This window comes from Mus musculus, chromosome X (assembly GCF_000001635.26).
Source record: "Mus musculus strain C57BL/6J chromosome X, GRCm38.p6 C57BL/6J".
Taxonomy (NCBI): domain Eukaryota; kingdom Metazoa; phylum Chordata; class Mammalia; order Rodentia; family Muridae; genus Mus; species Mus musculus.
In genome coordinates this window covers 120,889,708-120,903,835 of record NC_000086.7, presented here as the reverse complement: position 1 = coordinate 120,903,835, position 14,128 = coordinate 120,889,708, and the positions used below count along the sequence as shown (strand labels likewise).

The 14,128-nt window shown below is 35.3% G+C and overlaps 1 protein-coding gene across 12 annotated transcripts in view; it reads right to left on the bottom strand.

The window, feature by feature from the left end:
- Pcdh11x (protocadherin 11 X-linked) overlaps positions 1-14,128 on the bottom strand; it is a 620,385-nt gene that overhangs the window by 6,787 nt on the left and 599,470 nt on the right. For 5 of the 12 annotated variants that reach the window (XR_387045.4, XR_387044.3, XR_001782746.2 and 2 more), the window contains one exon: positions 4,136-4,281. The exons of the other annotated variants lie outside the window; for them this stretch is intronic. The gene's annotated coding sequence lies outside the window, so the exon portion shown is untranslated. The remainder of the gene's footprint in view (positions 1-4,135; positions 4,282-14,128) is intronic. 12 annotated transcript variants of the gene reach the window in all.

The window sequence follows — 14,128 nt, the reverse complement described above, 5'->3', positions numbered from 1 at the left end:
GAGTATGCATTTGTATAACCAGAGGTCTCCTCTAGCATGGAAAGGAGAGAGAATCCCCAGACGTGTTTCAGCCAATTAGCTGAAAATATGAGGAGAAAAATATGGACCCTGTCTTAAGTAACATAGATGGCAAAGATAATTATAAAGGGCCACGTGCCTATGAGTCTTTACTGGTTATGAATCTCAACTAAATTCAAATAAATGGGGCACAAAAGTAACTGACTCTAATTAATGCTGATACATACACATACACATACATTTCTTTTTCATTCAGAGAATCCTTTAGTACAAGATCTTGTAATTAGCATTTATATACTTTATACTTTTCAGCAAGTACACCTACCTAAGAAGTACATTTCAAACAAACTGATAATCCTTTGTAAGGTGGATCCAACTTATACTCTGGGGAGTCTTTCAATATGAAAAGAAAACTTCATGGTTTCATCTTTACATTACAATTTTTGTTTATCTAGGTTTTTTTTTCACTTTCAATTTTAATAGATAGTATTATTGGATAAAATTTATTTGTTAAATGTTGGCTTTTTTCTTACAGTTGAATATATGTAATTCTAATCCGTTCTGAGATTCATCATCCTTGATGTTACCTTCTTATGTAAAACAATCCAGTATAGCCTAATAAAGAATTTTGAATGAGGAATTGCCTTGAATTAAGTTGAATGTTATGCACATCATCTTATCCTAGGACCTGACAGTACCATGCCTAGGATTTGGATTCTGAACTCTATATTAATGAAGCATGAGCATGCATATGTTAGTTTATTGTTCTCTGATCTTGACTATAAATGTGGCTTTAGTTACTGTTACCAGGACTTCTTTTTGTGAATCTATTGTAACCTCATATCATGAGTAAACAAGTTCTTTCTTTTTTAAGTTGCTTTCTTCCAGGTATTTTGTCTCACTAATATGGAATGAAACTAAGGCATTTGTTTACATATTAAACATTCCTGGTTCCAGAAAACAATGTGCAAGATGCCATGTGATGGAAGCAATCAATAGTCTTATCTAACTGCAGCATGTCTGAACCAAAACAATAATCTACATTGAAAGATATTAATAAAAGTACAATCAGTGGCACTCATAAGTTTCTGAAACTCAAGAGCTCCATGAATTGACTTAAGGTTCATGCAATAGGAGAACAATCATGTCTGGTACTGAAAACATAGCAAGCTTCCCAGGGCTAGTGAAATTATGGGTACTGGAAAAGAATCAACTACCACCACTGTGCAAGACCAGCACAATATATAACTTTATTCTGAATGTAATATTAACACCTACATGTGTAGCTAGCACTCCTCGATAAAATCCTCTCTGCATAGCATGTGGAGACCATCACTGAAAACCACAAGTGAACATAATATATACATTCACGAACTGTGGAGAATCCAGCCCTTCTGGATACTTCAACCTCATAGCACCTGAATCTATGGCTCATAGACTGTTTCTGAAGAGGGGACAGAAAGATTTCAAAAGCTGGGACACAGCATGCCTTTTGTGAAAAGTAATATCATGGAAAGGCCTCTATAAACAAGACATCAACAAACACAATACCAATAGGCACCATAATAAGGAAAGCAAAAATTTTATAGGGTCCCACAGGATAGCCAAAATAATCATGTACAAAACAAACAAACAAACAAACAAACCACTTCTGCACTTCTGGAATTATTACCATCCCTAATTTCAAGTTGTATTATAGAGCAATAGTAATTAAAACCCATATGGTATTGTTATAAAAACAAACAGGTTGATTGATGGAACCGAATCAAAGATACAGAAAAAACATATACACTTGATGTTTGACAAAATAAACAGAGCTGTACAATGGAAAAAAGAAAACATCTTCAACAAATTGATGCTGGTCTAATTGAATGTCTGCATGTAGAATAAAACAAATAATTTCATATTTATCACCCTGCACAAAACTCAAGTTCACATTGATCAAAGACCTCAACATAAAACCTGATACACTAAATCAGATAGAAGAGAAAGTGGGGAATAGCCTTGAAGTGATTGGGACAGGAGATAATGTCCTTAACAGAAAACCAAGAGCTCAGGTACTAAGATCAACAATTAATAAACAGAATCAAATGAAACTTCAAACTTTCTGTTTCTGTAAGGCAAAGGACATCATCAATAGTATAAAACAACAGCATACAGAATGGGAAAGATCTTTAATCCTACATCTGACAGAGGGCTGATATCCAAAGTATATAAATAACTCAAGATATAAGATATCAATAAACCAAATAACACAATTAAAATGGTCTTCAGATCTAAACAGAGAATTATCAAAAGAGGAATCTCAATTATATTGGAAGCATTTAAAGAAATGCACAACATCCGTAGTCACCAGGGAAATTCAAATCAAAATAATCGAAATTCCATCTTGCACCCATCCAAATGGCTAAGATGAAAACCTCAAGTGACAGCGCATGCTGGCAAGGAGGTGGAACAAGGGAACACGCTTCCGTTGCTGGTGGGAGTGCAAACTTGGACAACTACTTTGGAAATAAATTTGGCAGTTTTAAGAAAATTTAGAATAGTTCAACCTCAAGATTAATCCTGACCACTCCTACGCATAAACTCAAAACTTGTTCCACCATACTACAAGTTCGGTTGCTCAACTATGTTTACTACAACTTTACTCATAATAACAAGAACCCAGAAACAAAGCAGATGTCCCTCAACTGAAGAATGGATGAATGGATAAATACAAAGACATTATATAATTTGCAGGCAAATTGATGGAACTAGAAATTATCACCCTGAGAGAGGTAACCCAGATCTAGAAAGACATGCATGGTATTTACTCATTTTTATATGTATATTAACCATAAAGTGGCATATAACCAGAGAAAATTCAAAGATATCCACAGATAATCCACAGACCTAAGGAAGGTATTTAAAAAGGAGGGCCCCATGAAAAATACTTGAATATTACTGAGAAGGAAAAATAAAGTAGAAATTGGGGTGATTGAAAGGAGAGTAGGTAGGAAGGGAGTAGGAGAATTCATGTTTAGGAAGAACAAAGGAAGAGAGAACTGTTATTGGTGTGTGTGTGTGTGTGTGTGTGTGTGTGTGTGTGTGTGTGTTAAATCTCTGAGATGAAATAGAATCCTAAGGCATGTAAACTCCCAGTAATCTATGAGGGTAACCCTAGCTAAGAATACTAGCAATAGAAAACATGAAACTGAAATGGCCAAACCCTTTAACTAGGGAAGACTTCTAATGGAAGGATGAGGAAAACAACCCAGCTACAAAACCTTTAACACACATCCTTTTCCTGCCTACAAGATGTGCAGAAATAAAGATGGAGCAGAAATTGATAGAATAACCAACCAATGACTGGCCCAACTTGAGACTCATGACATGAGAGAGACCCCACCCATGACAGTGTTAATGATATTCTCCTATAGTTGCCTAACATAACTGTCCTCTGAGAGGTTTCACCCTGGAGCTGACAAACAGATGTAGAGACCCACAGCCAAACATAAGGAAGAGCTTGGAGAATTTTGTGGAAGAAGGCGAGGAAAGATTCAATGAGCCAAAGAGCTCAGCACACTAAATCCTACTGAATCAACAAAGCTGGGCACATAGGGATCACAGAGACTGAGCTTCTAAGAAAAGAGAAAGCATGGGATGGAACTATGCCCTCTACACACCTGTAACATATGTGCAAGTTGGTCTTCATATGAATCCCCTAATAGAAGGAACTAGGGCTGTCTCTGACTCTGCTGCCTGCTTTTGGATTCCTTTATCATAACTGAGCTGCCTTGTCTAGCCTAGGCATAGTAGGAGAAGAAGCAACTAGTCCTAGTACAACGTGATAAGCCAAGGCAGATTGATATCTATGGGAGACCTCTGCATCTCAGAAGAGAAAGGGAGGGACGATGGGGAGAGAGAAGAGAGAAGAGAGGGGAAAGGGAGAGGACAGGATTGAACTTGGAGGAAAGGAAGGAGCGAAAGCTACAATCAGGATGCAAAGAAAATAAATAATTTAATGAAGAAAATAAGTCTGTTAGTCTTAAAACCATATACAAACATATACACAAACAATGTAGTCAGCTGTTTTATCTATTTATTTATTTATTCATAAATATATTTGTGTGCATACATATTACACGTGTGTTTCCATGTGATGATGAAGATGAAGACGATGAAGAAGATGACGATGATGATGAAGAAGGTATCAATTTGAGAGTAGAGTGTGGTGGATATGGAAGGATCTGGAGGCAGTGGTCTTGGAAGGATGCAGAGGAACTAAAGAAGAGGAAATTGATGACATTTAAAATTAAAACGTTTTTAATTTAATAAAATTTCTAAAACATTCCCTAAGCAATAATAAAATATTTCACCTTGTTTCATTATATACCTACACATGATATATCTCAGAGAATAAAAATACATCTCAGTGCTAATTAAATTTTATTTTTTCAATATGGAAGTAATATTTTAAAAAATTTAAAACATATTCATGTTGTTTTCCCTAATATTTTTCACTTAAATAATAGTTATTACAATATTTAGAAAACAAAGATTTTGGAGACTATTACTTATCCTCTATAAGAAGGTAAAATTGTAATAGAGCTGATAAATATTATATTTATGCCCAATTTTATGGACAGTCTCCATAACACATGTATATCTTTCTTTTTTTATAATAGTGTTTTCTATGATTTTAATTCTGTGACTCAAATATAAGAAAGTTAATGTGACATGTATAATCAATTATGTATTTTTTAATTAGATATTTTCTTTATATACATTTCAAATGCTATCCCGAAATTTCCCTATACCCTCCCCCGCCCTGCTCCCCTACCCACCCACTCCTGCTTCTTGGCCCTGGCATTCCCCTGTATTAGGGCATATAAAATTTGCAATACCAAGGGGCCTCTCTACTCAGTGATGGATATCTTTCTAAATTTTATAAATTATTTTTAGTTAAATGTACTTAAACTTGATAATTCAGAATATGTGGATGAAAATGCTAATCGTAACTGAAATAAGTTTCATAATAAATTTGGCAATTTACTTATTGTATTATTTAAAACCACTCTAAGTAAATACATTTCACACAAATGAGCCAAACCGAAATATAATTAACTTTCTATATATTTCTGTGCGAATTTATGGTGCTGAAATATTATTTTAAATATAATTTTCTTAGTGAACTCTGTAGCCTCTTGTAATTTTATTGATATCATTTAATTAGCTTAACAAGTGTTTCCCTAAGAGGAGTTAAGGGACTGGCACAGATTAACTCAGAACAAGTTCAAAATAATGTGCTTTACAAATTGGTGGGGTTTAAATTAATTACATTTAAAACAACATCCTCAGAGGGATTCTGAAACTCATTAATAACACTTAACATTGATGAAGTGAACATTCCTCCTAGGAAAATATATTTTCTTCCTACAGCATCCAAATACCCAGTGGATATCACAGTAATTTTCTGTAGGAAAACTATGGTTTATTAGTATAGCTGAGCATTTCATTATGTTGAAGAAAGAAATTTCAACCAAAGCCATGGTTAAAATTATGACCAAATGTTAGTGCAAATGTACACCAGTGTAATATAGGGAGGAGCCAAAAAGTATACATTAGGAAAATAAACATAGAAAACCACAATGGATAGATTTAGAGAAGTTAATTCAATATTTCTCCTAGAAAACCATTTATAAAAGAACTGTTGTCATCTTTAGTTGTGGAGTATTAGTGAAAAAAAATGACAGCATATTGAAATATATCAAGGCAGAGCAAAATGAAGGCTACTGTGAAAATATAGTTCTTATGTTTTGTTGCAAAGGGAAAATGTGCTTGTATGATATTCAATTCACTTGAACAATAATTTTCTTTCATTCTAAATACTTATATATTTACATAAATTTTAAATTGCTTTATAAGAACAACCCCCTAGCTCATATTAATATTCAACTTTGTTAAATAGAGCATGGCTTTCAATAAACGGGGGAAAATCCCATTCCTTTAAAACTCTGATTTCAAATTTATAGATCTGATTAAATGTGTTAAGAATATTCCCTATGATCCTCTAAACTCCATGACTATGGGGACAAATATAGATCTTTTAATTATTCTAGTGTCATCTGCAAACACAATTAAATGTTTGTTTTATAGATAGTTCATGTTAAACTGTTTTACTTAATACAGTTGCTTTCTCTGATAGCAAATCTTACATGATAGATGTCTTGTAGATATTGATTAATGTTTAAAGTAGAGATCTCATAAAAAGCAATGAGATATATTTTTAAAATTTCTTCTCATCTTTCTTTCTCTTTTTCTTCTTGAGGCATTCCTATTGCACCACTGAATGCTTCAATATTGTGTTTTAAAGAAATATCAGGTTATAACTGATATTATAATTTTATAGAAAACCATTCTCAAGTATTCATTTTATTTTCCCAAGTAAATGTTTTAGAAATATGGAGCTCACCTCTTGTATCAACAAAATAGAGCCTGATAAACTATGGTGCAATGAATAGTAGAGGATTTTGAAATACTCAAACCATATTTTAATCTGTTTAGATTCGTGTGGTTCAAAATTTAATTATTTATGTTGTATATAACATGTGAGGTATATATATATACAAATTAACCCACTTAACCCACTACACTGGCTGGTTTTATGTGTCAACTTGACACAGGCTGGAGTTATCACAGAGAAAGGAGCTTCAGTTTGGGAAGTACTTCCATGAGATCCAGCTGTGGGGTATTTTCTCAATTAGTGATCAAGGGGGAAAGGCCCCTTGTGGGTAGGACCATCTCTGGGCTGGTAGTCTTGGTTCTATAAGAGAGCAGGCTGAGCAAGCCAGGGGAAGCAAGCCAGTAAAGAACATCCCTCCATGGCTTCTGCATCAGCTCCTGCTTCCTGACCTGTTTGAGTTCCAGTCCTGACTTCCTTCAGTGATGAACAGCAATGTGGAAGAGTAAGCTGAATAACCCTTTCCTCCGCAACTGCTTCTTGATCATGATGTTTGTGCAGGAATAGAAACCCTGACTAAGACACCCACATATCTAAAGATTCACTGAACTCAATAACAAGAATGATGCTATATTTGCAATAAGATTTTTCCAATACTTATTAGTATTTGTGGAGGACAAGTTCAGTTATCAAAACAACATGTTCTTTTTAAAGCAGCCCTTATAATCAACACATGGTGACACAATTTACTTTAAATTGAATTGTTACATTAAACAATAGTCATATGTGACACAAACCCTAATTGCAATAGTTTTTTAATGTTGAAAAGATGAAGTTTCAGCTATACTGTTGAGATCTGATTGGTATCCTAAGGTCCTTGAAGTTATGAGCTCTAGCATTACCTTCATTGTTCCTCTCCTCCCACTTTTCATTTTTCAGCCATAAGAAAAGTGGATTCCAATATCAAATATTTTTCCAAATTACATGCTACCTCACAAATGTGACAGCAGTGAAGCAGTCTCACTATGGGATGGAATATCAAAAATATTGTATGCTACATCCACTCCTAGTGACTCGTGTGACAGACCAAAAGCCTGGACGCAGTCCCGAGGCAAAAAGTTCACAGAAACTTAGTTTCCTGGAACCATGGCATCCTGTATAAAGAATGTTCCAAACTTGTCCTTGAGAATGGATCTGTGTGCTTTCTTTTGGTATTGTTTTATTATGGGTGCCTCCAAGCAATGACTTGTCAAATATCTTAGCAAAATTGAACTTTGCTTCCTGGCTTTCACCAATGCCCTAGGTAGTCCTTGAGCCGACCCTGGGCTTGGAATTCAGTAAGAATGTTGCCTATTCAGTGACATTCAGAATTGCCTCTAGTATTGTAAGAGAGATAGTGAAAGAAATCAGGCATTACTATCTACTACATAGAGTTAGAAATCTCAGGGCAAGCTTAGCAAAGTAAGTTTGGAATTCTATTATAGTTATGTATGGCAGACTACATTACTTTTTAGTAGAAAGTCCCCCCACACTATCACTTAGAATAAAAGCCAAGTCGCTCCCATATACAGGAATTTACAATGGTTTAGGAAGTAGATCAGGCTGTGGTTTTAGAGTATTGCATTATTCATGAGAGGGTTAGCTAGAGTGGAACTCCCTAATTAGAACCATGGCTTGGGCATGAAAACCCTTGCCCCAAGAGTGTAAAGACCTCACACCTGGATTCTAAGAATCTAGCTGTGACCTTAGGTAGAGCTGACTTTGTCTCAATTGTTTTATTGCCCAGTTCCTACCAGTCTTTGTGTTTGCATTCCTCTGTTTTGTGTAAGCGTCATTAAGCATCTGGTAACCTCATTGTACCTTGCAGAGATGTCACCTAACTTCTGTATTTTCCTCTGTATTAAAAGTCTGATGCTCAATTTGACAAATTACATTCAAATACCACACTCCCTTGTGTTTGTATTTGTTTGTCATTTCTTGCCAATTCTTTGCCCACCTGTTGGGAACCCTGATTTCTGCCATGGATTGAGGGTGGCTGACTGAGGCTGGTCCGCAGCAATTGTACAAGCTGAACATGTGTCTATAAATTAACTAGCACAGGAATTTGCTATAGGAATAGAAAGGTGACTACTATAAGATTTTTCTTGTCATATTATTTTTGACTCTCTCTCTCTCCCTCCCCCCCCCTCTCTCTCTCTCTCTCTCTCTCTCTCTCTCTGTGTGTGTGTGTGTGTTTATGTGTAGCATGTACAAAAGTATTCAGGTGTCCTCTAAGGCCTGAAGAAAGTGTTAAATTTCCTGAAGTTAGTTCACAAGTGGTTGTGAGCTGCCTGCCACAATACTATGAACTGAACTCTATTCTTGCACGAGCTTTAAATCACAGTGATGTTTGCCAAGCTCCAGCAATTCTTAGTAGTAACAACCTAAGACAGAAGTCAGAATTAAATGATAAAAAGTATAATTCTAAACAATAAATTAAATTATTGCTTGTTGCACTAAAATAGTTTTCATTTAAAACATTATACATATATTAATATATGAACCATATTATTAATATCCACCAGTGAGACATTACTTCAACTTGTATAATATCTTTTTTTTTTTTTTTTTGAGACAGGGTTCCTCTGTGTAGCCCTGGCTGTCCTGGAACTCACTCTGTAGACAAGGCTGGCCTCGAACCCAGAAATCTGCCTGCTTCTGCCTCCCAAGGGCTGGGATTAAAGGCATGTGCCACCACTGCCCGGTTCACTTGTGTAATATCTTAAGTTTACTAGCAAAAATAGAATTTTCTCAACACCCTTTATGATAGTCTCAGATAATATATCTTGGAATAACTAAGCAAGTAAAAGACTAGGATGATAAAGATTTCAAGTTTTTGAAGAAAAAAACTTAAGAGGAAATCAAAATATGGAAAGATCCCCATGTACATAGATCAGTAGGATGAACATATTAAAAATCTTAACAAAAGTGATTGAATAATTCAAAGCAATCCACATCAAATTTTCAATACAATTCTTTACAGACCTTGAAAAGACAATGTTCAGCTTCATATGGAGAAACAAACAAACAAAAAAACCATGACAACTAAAACAATCTTGAAAAAGAAAGGAAATCCTAGAGGTATCAGTATCCCTGATTTCAAGGTGTACTACCATGCTCTAGTAATAAAACCTGCATGGTATTGGCATAAAAACAGACACATTGATCAATTGGAATTGAATTGAAGACTTAGATATAAATTCACCCAACTATGGCCAAATGAGTTTTGATAAAGAAGCCAGATACATACACTGAATAAGAGAAATCAACTTTAACAAATAATACTGGTTAAACAGGATGTCTACATGTAGAAGAACGCATATACAACCATATTTATCACCCTCCACAAAACTCAAGTCTGAGTAGTTCAAAGACCTCACCATAAACCAGACACACTAAGCCTAATAGAAGAGAAAGTGGGCATCAGATATGAGTGTACAGGTACAGGAGACAACTTCCTGAACAGAACACAAATAGCACAGGCACTAAGAACAGCAATTAATAAATGGGAACTCATGGAACTGACAAGCTTCTATAAGGCAAACATCAAGTTCATGCTCACTGAATAAAGAGAAGTTGAGCTGGTGTGGGATTAGATCCTTCATACCTATATTCTAGTCTTTTTAGTGTAGGAAGATATTCTGCAGGCAAAGGAAAAATAAATCGAGACCTCAATTCAGCCACAAAACCTCCCACCTACATTCTGCCATCCCTGCAAGATGTGTTAGGACAATGGATGTGTAGAACATGTGGGAGAAGCTAACCAATGGTTGATGTAACTTGAGACCCACATCAGGAGAAGGAACCAACCCCTGATATTATCTGCATGGACAGGAACTGGATGTTGAGTAGGACTGTCAGGTACAACCAAGCATAACTAGCAAAGACAAAATCAATACAAACCAAAATCAATGGGATGGTAAAAAAAAAAAGGAAAACAAGAAAAAAAAAGCAGTATTTTCTATGTAATCTGGTAATTCACACCTAAGTAACTAAGCACGTTAGGCAATTTTATACTTTTTCTATAAACAATAGCCACTAATGAAGTCCTATGGCTTGGGTTATATTAATTAATTAATTAATTTTATTTTCTTTACTATTGAGGGAAGTACCACATCATAGTGAATGTAGATATCAGAGGACAATTGTCAGGAATTTCCTCTCCACTTCTGTCTTGAGGGTCACAGTCCTAGTAATTTACCTCAGTTCTTAGGCTTGTAGACTGAGTATCCTTAACTTCAGAGCTATTTTTTCAGCCACCATGGTGGCTTATTCTTTTTAAAGTAGTATTATATTAATGCTCCTCAGAGAACTGGTCTTTCCTGAGGGAAGATAGATATGGGTGGATCTGAAGGAAAGCGGGTGAAGCAAAATATACTGAGGGAAGAGAGGCAAGTGAACCTGGTTATCAGAATATGACATATGAATGAAGGACAAATAAAAATGTAAAAATATGTTATCCTATTTGAATGTTCATATGGATTTTGGAGATTAAGCAATATCATTGAGTAACAAAACAATGGCTTTAGAGGTCAATATTAGCTTAAAAAATTGTGTTTCCAACTAGAAGATACAAGTTTCAGATGTGGTGGGAAGAGTGTTACTTTTAAATGATTTTTTTTCTTTTGAAGTACTCTAATTTCCTCTTGCCATTATATTTCACTTAATTTATAATTTATTAGAAGTGTGAAATCTATGTATCTTCATTATTTTTAATATGTTAAAATAGTATTTTATTCTTGTGAAACTAATGGTGTGTCATAGTAGATGAGAGAAATAGACTAAAAACAAAACAAAACAAAACAAAAATATTCTCAAGAATTTTGGAGATATTTGGGTCAGTATATTAGTATCAAATTAGATCTCTATGGTTGATTGTATTGTTTGGGTTCTTATGAAAATTATCTTGCAATATATGAGATAATCTGTTAACCACTTTATTTATACCATATGCACTTCATTATTTTGAAACACTTAGGTACATTTCATCTTTATGTTTTCCTTAGGAATCAATGTTCTTATCACTATTAATGTATTTTTAGCTATCTTAGGTATATCTGTGTCTTAAAATCGATTTCTCTATTATTAAAATAGAGTAACGTTCACTGATTATCTGATATATCTGTTTTCATTCATGTATTTTGAAACCATTTCTGTGATTAACATCTGATTTACACAAATTAGTATTTCTGTTTTATTTGTAATTAATTCAAGCTTCCATATGATTATAATTCATTTTAAATAATGTTTGGTTTTCCTCTTTTTAAAATGTCTTTTAGATTTTACCTGATTGTTTTGATTATTTGAAATTTTTATGCATTTATTTTACTTATTTGCATTTTAGTTGTCTTTGAATATTAAGGATTTGTGTGGAAAATAAAATACATATCTTCATCAAATATGCTAAAATTAATATTTTATTAATAATGAAAAGCATTCTGTCACTTGTTAAAATCTATTTTAGTTCTACTATGGTATATAGTATGTCATAATGGACAGAAAATTCTGTTAAATTCTTTTGCACTTAATGCTGTGGCAGAGTAGCAATGTGTGTTGTATATTATTAGTATAGGGCTTGTGGGTGGAGAATTACCAAGATTAAAGAAATATGAAGTTTCTAAACCAAGTTAAAATGATTCTCACTGGAGACAGGTCACCATGATTAGAATCAGTGCTGGGAACTGTCTCCAATTTAATTTAAGATTCTTGTTAAGCTGCATTTAGCAAGTTGAAGACAGAGCCAAAAACAATGCCTGTTTAAAAGTAGAGTTTATATTGTAAAAATTAAAGAAGGAAATAATTGCCTCTATTTCTTTTAAGATGAAAGACATTAAGACATATTATGAGTTATATATACACTAACAATATAAACTGATTTTAGTACTTGTAGGATTCTTAGTAGTAATTCCTTTAAATTCTCATACCTTTAAAAAATACTTTGGATCTCACTTAGAAGGGAGAATAAAATAGACATAGGAGGCAGGGGGAGGGCAAAATTGGATGGAAAAGAGGATGAGGACAGGAATAGGGGTGTCATAATCAGGTGTAGGGAGAAACTGCAGAGAGGGGTAGAAGGCTAGGAGAATGAATGGCAATCTGTAGCTGCAGGGTTGAGAGGAATCTCTAGGAAGTGCCAGATACCTGGGATGGAGGAGGCTCCCAGGAATCAATGCAGATAATCTTAGTCTATACTCACAACAGTGGTTATATGGAACCTGAAGAAGCAATCTCCTGTAACTAGGCATCCCTCTTTAAAGGGATAAGGACACCAAACCATGCACAAAACTTTGACCCCAAATTTGTACTATCTGATAAAAAAGTGCAGAGACAAAGATGGAGCAAAGTCTCAGAATGGCTAACCAATAACTGACCAAACCTGAGACCTATCACATGGGCAAGCACCAATACCTGACAGTATTAATGATATTCTGTTATGCTTGCAGTTAGCAACCTAGTATAACTGTCCACTGAAATGCTACACCCAACAGCTCACTGAAACAGATGTAGACATCCATAGTCAAACCTTGGATGCAGGTTGAGAACTCTTATGGAAGAGTTTAGTGAAGGACTGAAGGCCCTATAAGGACTAGGGCCTTCATAAGAAGATCAACAGATTCAGCTTACTTGGACCCTTGTGAGCATACATGAGATAGACCAAAGCTCCTGACACACATGTAGCAGGTGTCCCCTCAGTCTCCTAATGGGTCCCAAAGTTGGAGCAGGGGCTATTTGTTAAGCTGCTGCTTATCTCTAGAATGCATTCCACAATAGGCCTGCACTGTCTGGCTTCAATGGCAGAGGATACACCTGTCCCTGCAGAGACTTGATGTTCCAAGTTGGGGTACCTAATGGTCCCTACCCTTTCAGAAGAGAAGAGGAGGAGGAATAGGATAAGGGACTCTGTGAGGGGAAAACAGGAAGGATTGTAGCTATAGGAATGTAAAAAAATATTTTTTTTTCCATTTTTTATTAGGTATTTAGCTCATTTACATTTCCAATGCTATACCAAAAGTCCCCCATACCCACCCCCCACTCCCCTACCCACCCACTCCCCCTTTTTGGCCCTGGTGTTCCCCTGTACTGGGGCATATAAAGTTTGCAAGTCCAATGGGCCTCTCTTTGCAGTGATGGCCGACTAGGCCATCTTTTGATACATATGCAGCTAGAGACAAGAGCTCCGGGGTACTGCTTAGTTCATATTGTTGTTCCACCTATAGGGTTGCAGTTCCCTTTAGTTCCTTGGGTGCTTTCTCTAGTTCCTCCATTGGGGGCCCTGTGGTCCATTCAATAGCTGACTGTGAGCATCCACTTCTGTGTTTGCTAGGCCCTGGCATAGTCTCACAAGAGACAGCTATGTCTGGGTCCTTTCAGCAAAATCTTGCTAGTGTATGCAATGGTGTCAGCATTTGGAAGCTGATCATTGGATGGATCTCTGGATATGGCAATCACTAGATTAATTAATTTAAAAATGAAAAACATACAAAGTGTGCCATACCTCATTGAATTAGTTTACATCTCAATCCTCAGAAATATGGTATATTTTCTGGTAAATACATTTTACTATTTTGGCAAAAACACATCCAGTAATAGCAATGTGGTCCTATAATTTATGACATTTGTAGAAACTTA